Source organism: Elephantulus edwardii, unplaced genomic scaffold (assembly GCF_000299155.1).
Source record: "Elephantulus edwardii isolate Elephantulus edwardi_28Jun2011 unplaced genomic scaffold, EleEdw1.0 scaffold00213, whole genome shotgun sequence".
In the NCBI taxonomy this organism is placed as follows: Eukaryota; Metazoa; Chordata; class Mammalia; order Macroscelidea; family Macroscelididae; genus Elephantulus; species Elephantulus edwardii.
Window position 1 is genome coordinate 1,254,008 of NW_006399963.1, and position 8,638 is coordinate 1,262,645.

Consider the following 8,638-nt stretch of genomic DNA (forward strand, 5'->3'; position numbering starts at 1 on the left):
TATTCTACTTGTAAGGTGGAAATATAAAAAACAAAAACCATTTACTAGGGAGTTCAGTTGGTCTAGTGGTAAGAATTAGCACTGCAATTCCGAAGGCATATGGTTCAAATCCACCAGTGGCTCTGTGAGAGAAGGATGTTAATGGTCTAATCGCACACAGCAACAACAGTACCATTTAAGCATTTCTTGGTTTTCCTTAGAAAATAGTAATTACACACTTTGACTGTGAAGTGCAAGTTACATTATCAGAAGAGTAGTGTTTGCTATGAGTATTTTCTTTCCCGAGGCTTCTGAACTTCTTCGCAGACTCAGGCCTGATGGAAGGAAGGCCCGCTACAAAGAGCTGTGGTGTTTGCCTCATTGAGATGGACATACAGGATACATATCATTTTACTGAAGCACTTTCCCTCTGTATTCTTGTTGTATCCATGACCACTGGCTAAGCAGACTCTTGATAGAAAGACATTAGATGTAGCTGTAATTTGGTAGTTCAAGTTAGGTGAGATGGAATCTTTGATTATTTTTCTAGATAAACTAAATTGTTGTAATTTTCTGAAAACAATTATTAATTCCTTTTTTGTTTCTATTGTCTGTTGACATCTCCTAGTCTTTTGTTTTACAAAATCTTTTAGCAGGATTCAGTTTATGCTTGTTTGAAAATGTAAAATTTTTCATATGTTCCTATTTGTTTTTTGGTTTTCATTTGAATTAGTAAAGTATGCATTTCAAGTCTACCTAAATTATGTCTTACCTCATTCTCTTGTAATTAAAACATGAAAAACTAGTAAATGGGCTCTGAAATAAATTGACTCATAAGTGGAAATAGAATTGACAGTGAAGCTGTTGATAAACCTGTTTCCTAAGTTTATACTTTGAGCATGTTGTCAAGAAGGGCCGACTGACACTGTAACTGCAGCAGTGGGCTTGAAGACAACAGAGATTGTAAGGCTGGCACAGGGCCATGGAGCCTTCTGTTCTGTTATGCAGGGATTGCTGTGATGAGAGCATGCTCAGTGGCACATAACAATACTAGGAGGGTGATAGCTTAAATAATAGACTCTTGTGACAACTCCACCTTCTGAGATTGTTTTGCACATATATAGACACACACACACAAACACACACACACACACACGTATGTGTTGTGTTGTTATGTGCCTTCGAGTCGCTTGTGACTCATAGCGACCCTATGTATAAGAGCCTGTTAGCTGCTCTATCCTGTGCTAATGTTGCCGTCTCCGGCACACTCATTCCTACCACCCCAATTACAGAATTGATCCATCTCATTAAGGGTCTTCCTCTCCTGCACCATCCCTCCACTCTCCCAAACATGATGTCCTTCTCTAAGGACCAGTCCCTCCCTCCTTGCCAGGCTTCAGAATCCTTGACTCTAAGGAACATTCCGGCTTCACCCTCTCCAGGAAAAACCTGTTTGTTCTCCTAGCAGTCCATGGTATATTCAACACTCTTCTCCAGCACCACAGCTCAAAGGCATCAATTCTCTTTCTATCATCCCTAGTCCCTGTCCAACTCTCCGATGCATAGCACATAATTACGAAGACTGTAGCCTGGATCAGGGGCACCTTAGTTTCCAGCCTGACGTTAACTGCTCTTCAGAGAGGTCCCTCACAGCTGACTTTCCCAATGCAATTCGTCCCTTGATTTCCTGGCTGCTGGTACCAAGAATGTTGACTATGGAGCCAAGTACTAAAAAGTGTTGACTATCTCAATCTCTTCACCATCCATACTGATGCTGCCAATTGGCCCAGTGGTGAGAATCTTTGTTTTCTTGATGTTGAGATCCTTGACCTTCTGCAGCAAGCACTTTAGGTCCTGCTCAGTTTCAGCAAGCAGGGTTGTGTCATCTGCATATTGCAGGTTGTTCATGAATCTTTCATCAATCCTAATGCCACATTCTTCCTCATACAGCCCAGCATCTCAGATGATCTGTTGTGTATACAGATTGAAAAGATATGGAGACAAAATACATCCCTGACATACCCCCTTCTTGACTTTGAACCATGTAGTGTCTCCTTGCTCTGTTCTGAGGACTGCCTCTTGGTCCAAGCATAGGTTTTGCATTCGCACAATCAAATGTTCTGGAATTCCCATTCTTCTCAGAGTCAGCCATAGCTTGTTGTGATCCGCACAGTCAAAAGCCTTTGCATAGTCGATGAAGCACAGATAGACATTCTTCTGGTATTCTCTGCTTTCTGCCAAGATCCATCTAACATTAGCTATAATAGTCCTAGTACCATGAAGTCTTCTAAATCCAGCCTGCACATCTGGCAGTTCTCTGTTGACTCCAACCGTTTTTGGATAATTTTCAGCAGAATCTTGCTTGCATGTGATATTAATGATACTGTTCGATAATTTCCGCACTCAGTTGGGTCACCTTTCTTTGGAATGGGAATAAATATCGATCTTTTCCAGTTAGCCAGCTGGCTGTCCTCCAAATTTCTTGGCACAACATAGTGAGCACATCCAGGGCAGTATCTTTTTGTTGAAATATGTCAATTGGTGTGCCATTAACTCCTGGAGCCTTCTTTTTTCCAATTCCTTCAGAGCAACTTGAACTTCCTCCTTCATCATCACACGTTCTTGCTCATATTTAATGAAATTCTTCTATGTCAGCCAATTCCTTCTGATACAGTGACTCTGTGTACCCCTTCTGTCTTCTTTTAATGCTTCTTGGATCATTTAACATTCATGTTACGTATGTATATACTCAGTCACTCATTGCCATAGAATCAGAACTGATTCAGACTGACCCTGTTGGGCTTCTGAGCCTGTAAATTCCATGAAAGAAGATTGCCCATCTTTGTCCCAAGGAACAACTGATGAATTTGAACTTCCAACAACTGATGAATTTGAATTTGTGGTCCTTGGATTAGCAGTGCAACTCTTAGAAGCTAGCTATGCCATCAGAGTTCCCTATGTGTATGTAGGTGTGTTCATAATTTCTTCAGTATCTTTAGTTTACTAAGGACATTAACATGAAGTTTTTTAGCTTTTTGAGAAGAACTATTCTTAAACAAAGGGTAACACATTGTCCATGTTTCATCCATAATCACAGATGACAAATTTACCTTAATTCTTTAGTGTAGGCTGCATTAATAACACTTCCAAGACTGTAGCTTTGGCTTCTATATTAAATCACCAAAGTGACATTTGATTTCTCCTTTTATGGCTTACATATTTGTTTGTGTTTGCTTACATTTGTGTGTGCATTTGCATTACATTTGTAGTGTAGTTTATATTTTTCATTTGTATCTCAAAAATCTCCCAAGGCTATTTTGTTCTGTAAACTTGTAATCTGATGCCTAACTCCTTTGCAGTTCTTATCAGCTGAGATTTCCTTTTTGCATGTATAGGTTTTCTGTGCTCATTGTCTGTCCTGTCTGAATTTAGAACTGAAACTCAGACATCGGCTATTCCATTCTAGAGCAAATAGACAAAAGAAGAAATTTCTCTTCGGAAATATTTAATATAAGAGGGATACTAGAATTGTTTTACTTGTCATTCACTTATATTATTTTAAATTTTCCTATGTTGTGACTAGTATGACATAACATTTATTTCAAGAGCAAGTATCAGATGATCAAAGAATTTGTAACTAGAGTACATTTATCATTCTTTTGTCCTATATTGCCTTGTAGCCTCCCATCTCTATTTGATCCCATAGTATCGTTAATATTTTCATTGATTGGCAGCATAATTTAGAATTGCCAAATTAATACGTAGCAACGGTGTAAAAATTATGCAGCTAATATTTTAGTCAGACTTTAGTTAGTTAAAGAAATTTCAGACTTCTGAATCTCCTTTAAAGAATGGCTGAAATCTTACATATTTGCATGTAAGATTTTCTCATTTTTTTAATGATACCTTTTTCTAACACAGAGGACAGTATTGTGTGAGTAAATTAATGTTTGCTGCTGAGTAACCACCGACACTGTTTTTCAGGTATTTGGTACTGTCAGGGTTTAAAAAAATAAGTATGGTATAAACTAGATGGCTATTTGAATATATAATACTTGCTCAGGTAATTTTCACTGTTGTGTAGAAGTGAAGAATATAGTTGACCTTGTCATCTTAGTAGTTGAGAAGAGATGCTTAAAGAGGCAGTTTTATCTCTCTTTTTTTTAAAAAAAAAATTTTATTATTTTGTATGTGTGAACCGTCAAATCACATCTGACTGGTACAGGAGAAGATTGTCCCTCCTTGTCCAGCAGAGCATCTGTTGGATTTGAACTGCACACCTCAGTGATTGCAGTGCAGCTTCTTGCCACTAGACCACTAGAGCTCTCTGAAAGAGGCAGTTTTGACTGATTGAATATAAATTGATTCAGGAGACAAAGTTCATAATTGTTTTACTAAAAATGTTTATGACTAATAGTTTCACTCAACATCTAGACCTTTTCTGCTCAGATACATTTGGCTCAAGTATAAAGTGAAATAGAATATTCAGATTCTTTATTGGGAAGTGCATTGCATGGTTAAAAACAAACTACACCAATATATGAACATACGATGAAAGTATTAAGTATCATCATATGCACTTTTAAAAGGACTGCTTTTGAAATTAATGCAAAAAGACTTGGCTTTTTAAAAACCCTGGAAGGGAATCAAGTAAACAACATAAAAGTAGGAAAGGACTACACGGTCTCCAGGCATCCTAAATATCTCACTGCCTTTCCAAGTACATGAATTATAACACAAAATGATGTAATTCTTGTTAACTTAAAGAGTTGGTATATACATCTGGTTAAAAAAAAAAGAGAGAGAGATGTGGGGTTTATTTTGTGAGGTACACTGTAAAATTATGTTGCTGGTGTCTCTTTTTTCTTCATTGTCAGCACAAATCCTTGTTTATTAAAGATTTAGCTTGAAGGAAATTTTAATTAATTACAGGTGCAGTAAATCCTGCCTGGGAAGCTGCTGTGCTGTGTTTACTGTGAATGGCCTTCATGTGCCTATGCTCCGCTCTTGCACTCCCTGCCTGACAGTGTGATTTATGGCTGTTGTTTTCTACCAGTCCACTGTTTGCCCTCTAGGAGGGATTGGTCTCCTGAGCCCCCATAATAACAGCAGCGTTTTCACAGACATCTTTTAATGACAACACCACTGCATTCAGTAAGCCAGGCTAATTGCAGATGTACCCTATTAATTGCAAAAACTAGGAGAGGTTACATATTTTACAAGCTTTTAATTTAAAACCGCCCGAGATGATTTGTCTTAAGTGTTTGGATAGAGATGTCCATAATATTCAACAATTCACCATTATTAAAACTGTAGTCTAGGCATTTCTAGAATTCCGAGTTTGAGTAGCATAAAAACAAATAGTCTGAGGTGTGTTTTTACCCATTGGCTGATAAACATAGGTTATATTTTCAGCAAGGACATTTAAAAAACTTTCTGGTTGAATTTTTTCTTGTTTTAAATTTCTTGTTTTTGTAAACTATCTTAATTTGCTTAAGTCATCACGCATATATCTGAGCATGGTATAAAGTCTGTGTTTCTGTAGCTAATTATAACAGTAATTTTCTAAGTAAACTTGCACACTTAAACAAGCAAAAGAAGCTGAACATTTTTCTAGTATTAGGTGTTTGACAATAATGTAGCTTTCTAGTTGCACCTTAAGTGGTGTTCAGAATTCAAGTTGATGTTACGTTCTGTAGAGGTTAATAAGTGAGTCTATGCATGCAAGTGGTTAGCAGCTGTGGGCTCCATGAGTGGTTTGGAAATTGCCCAGGTCTCTAAAAGTTGGAGCCTTAGAGAAATAAGCACGCATCTTACAGTAGTGAGTGATAATTTAGCAACTGTTACATTTCAAACCTCAAAATGGTTGTAGTTGTTTTCACTTCTCTTTTATCATGCTCCACGCATGGCTCTGGAATGCAGCATGAAATATTCTAGATTGGAGTATTCCAGTATCAAGTATTTCCATGTTTCAGGTTTGCTGTTACCTCAGACCTCATCAGCTGGCAGGATTTCTCACTGCACCCACCATGCAAGTGGAAATTCAGATATGAACCAACTGTTTTTATCAGCTTGGTGGCACCAGAGATGACACATTGAAATTCTGTGCACTCCATCCACTCTGCTCAGCTTTCAGTTGAGACTGGCTGGTGGCAGTAGAGTCATTGTAGTGAAAGAGCCAAAGAGGTAACAAGTCCGTAGAAAAGATACACATATACGAGTGGTGCTGTGCACCTTAAGGTACTTTATGTGTGCTAGTCATTGTAAAGAATCACGCAGTGGTTAAATTCTGGAAGTGTTTGCTCTTCGATGGTCATGTTGTTGTTGTTATGTGCCGTCAAGTCGCATGCAACTCATAACATCCCTATGTACAAGAGCCCTAAACGCCGTTCTGTCCTGTGCCAGCCTCACCGTCTGAGACACACTCATTCCCACCACTCTACTCACAGAATCGATCCATCTCATTGAAGGTCTTCCTCTACTGCACCGTCCCTCCACTCTCCCAAATATGATGTACTTCTCCAAGGACCAGTCCCTCCTTGAAACATGCCCAAAGTATGTCAGATGAAGCTTCAGAATCCTTGACTCCAAGGAGCATTCTGGCTTCACCCTCTCCAGGACAAACCCGTTTGTTCTCCTAGCAGTCCGTGGTATATTCAACACTCTTCTCCAGCACCACAGCTCAAAGGCATCAATTCTCTTTCTATCATCCCTATTCACTGTCCACCTCTCTGATGCATAGCACATAATTGTGAAGACTATAGCCCGGATCAGGCGCACCTTAGTCTCTAGCCTGACGTCATTGCTCTTCAGTACTCTTGAGAGGTCCCTCACAGCCGACTTTCCCAATGCAGTTCATCTCCTGATTTCCTGGCTGCTGTTACCAAGAGTGTTGACTGTGGAGCCAAGTAAAGTAAAACTGTTAACTATCTCAGTCTCTTTACCATGCATACTGACGCTGCCAATTGGCCCAGTAGTGAGAATCTTTGTTTTCTTGACATTTAGCTTCAGTCCATATAGGAGGCTGTAGTCCTTGATCTTCTGCAGCAAGCGCCTCAGGTCCTCCTCAGTTTCAGCAAGCAGGGTGGTGTCATCTGCATAACTCAGGTTGTTGATGATTCTTCCACCAATCCTGATGCTACATTGCTCTTCGTATAGCCCAGCGTCTCGGATGATCTGTTCTGCATACAGATTGAAAAGGTATGGAGACAGAATACATCCCTGACAGACCTCTTCCTTGATTTTGAACCATGTAGTGTCTCCTTGCTCTGATCTGACGACTGCCTCTTGGTCCAAGTATAGGTTTCACATTAGCACAATCAAATGTTCTGGAATTCCCATTCTTCTCAGAGTCAGCCATAGCTTGTTGTGATCCACACAGTCAAAAGCCTTTGCATAATCGATAAAACACAGATAGACATTCTTCTGGTATTCTCTGCTTTCTGCCAAGATCCATCTGACATTAGCTGTAGTATCCCTAGTACCACGACCTCTTCTAAATCCAGCCTGCACATCTGGCAGTTCTCTGTTGACATATTGTTCCAAACATTTTTGGATAATTTTCAGTAGAATCTTACTTGCATGTGATATCAGTGATACTGTTCGATAATTTCCACACTCTGTTGGGTCACCTTTCTTTGGAATGAGAACAGTCAGTTGGCCAGCTAGCTGTCTTCCAGATTTTCTGGCACAACTTAGTGGGCACATCCAGGGCAGTGTCTGTTTGTTGACTTAAAAAAACAAAACAAAACAAAAACCCTCAAACATTTCAAAATGGTTAAATCGAGGGTGGCCATCAATGAGGTGTTATGCAGTTATTGAAAACTGTAGCTAGGAAGGTGATAAAATAGTAGTAATTATAATAATAACAATATAGGTGGTGGAGTAAGAAAGAAAGCATTGGTGGGCTGTAACATTGAATCTATTGGTCATTGTCATAACTGGGAAATTGTCTTTCATCGGTTCTTTTCTGTGGAATGCTTGTCTGTCAGATACTATTATATATATTTAAAGATTGAGACAGACTAGGAAATAGGATTGGCCATCCACTTCTGAAAAGACAGGCCTTCTAAAACCCTATGTACAGTAGAGCACACTTAGACTATTGCTAGGACTAACAGACATGGCAATTGAGACTGAGATCTTAGAAATACAGAGAAGAAGGAACAGCTGTAAGCAGACACTAATGATTGGAACATGGAATGTGAGAAGCATGAATGTAGGAAAATTGGACATTGTTAAGAAAGAAATGGAACGCATAAATATTGACATACTAGGTATAGGCGAAATGAGATGGCTTGGCATGGGACATTTTGAATCAGATGATTGTATGATTTACTATGCTGGGGATGAAAAGGTGAGAAAAAATGGGATTGGTTTCATAATTAAAAACGTCATTTCTAGATCCATCCTGAAATACAATGTGGTGAGCTATAGGATAATATCCATATGCTTACAAGGAAGTCCAGTGAATACCACTAACATTCAAATATATGCACCAACAACTAGAGCCAAAGAGGAGGAAATAGAAGATTTCTACCAACTTTTGCAGTCAGAAGTTGATCAAACATGCAGTCAAGATGCATTGATAATAATGGGCGACTGGAATGCAAAAGTTGGGAACAGAGAAGAAGGTTCAGTAGCTGGAAAATATGGGCTC

The 8,638-nt window shown here is 39.0% G+C and overlaps 1 protein-coding gene across 1 annotated transcript in view; it reads left to right on the forward strand.

Annotated features, from left to right (window-relative positions):
- ERCC6 (excision repair cross-complementing rodent repair deficiency, complementation group 6) overlaps positions 1-8,638 on the forward strand; it is a 227,095-nt gene that overhangs the window by 150,326 nt on the left and 68,131 nt on the right. The gene's annotated exons all lie outside the window — the stretch shown is intronic.